The following is a 1,036-nucleotide window of genomic DNA, read 5'->3' as shown; positions in this document are numbered from 1 at the left end:
TGATTATGCAAAACTAGGAAGGGTTTGCATCAAGGATGTGTCTGATCTCCACATCTTTTCAATCTATATCTGGAACAGATTATCCAAGAGGCTGGACTCTATGAGGGGAAGTGTGGCCTCAGGATTGGAGGAAGATTTATCAACAACCTGTGTTTTGGAGATGATACAACCCTGCTTGCTGAAACTGAACAGGGCCTGAAGACACTTGCTGCAGAAGGTCAAGAACTTCAGCCTTCAATAAGGAATGAAGCTCAATATCAAGAAAACAAAGATTCTCACTATTGGGCCAAATGGCAGCATCATAATAGATGTTAAAGAAATTGAGATTGTTGACAGCTTCCGTTTGCTTGGCTCTACAATCAACATTCTTGATATTAGCAGTCAGGAATTAAAAGGAGTATTGCATTGGGAAATTCTGTTGTCAGAGATTTCTCTGAAGTACTGAAGAACAATGATGTCAGTCTGGAGACTAAGGTGTGCCTGTTACAGGCCATGATCTTTGCAATTACTTGTTATGCATCAGAGAGCTAGACAGTGACTAGGGATGATAGAAGGAGAGTTGACGTCTTTGAGTTGTGGTGCTAGAGAAGAGTATTGAATTTATCATGGACTGCTAGGAGAACAAACAAGTTCATTTTGTAGAGGGTGAAGCCAGGCTACTCTGTTGGGGACCACTTATTCTGTTTCTCAGGGGGAAATTATGCCTGGAAGAAATGAGTAAAGACACAAGAGACAAACAACTTACAGAGATAAAACAGCACAGGACAGGACTAGACCAGCCAGATAGGACAGAATTGGACCGGCCCCAGGTAGCTGTGTCATCTTTTTTTTTTTTATACCTTTCTGAAACAAAGAGATAGTTCACAGGGAAATAGAAACTTTAAGAGTTACATCATAGAGCCCAGGTGGGCCAGGTACAAGTAGAAATATTAAGATTACCATAGGGCTCAGATGAGCTGGGTACATAGTTAGATACGTTCAACCAAGACTTCTTTGTATTCATAAACTGTGCTTTCTCTCATCTTGCAACAACTTT

This window comes from Elephantulus edwardii, unplaced genomic scaffold (genome assembly GCF_000299155.1).
Source record: "Elephantulus edwardii isolate Elephantulus edwardi_28Jun2011 unplaced genomic scaffold, EleEdw1.0 scaffold00020, whole genome shotgun sequence".
Classification (NCBI taxonomy): Eukaryota; Metazoa; Chordata; class Mammalia; order Macroscelidea; family Macroscelididae; genus Elephantulus; species Elephantulus edwardii.
Note: the sequence above shows the minus strand (reverse complement) of the source record.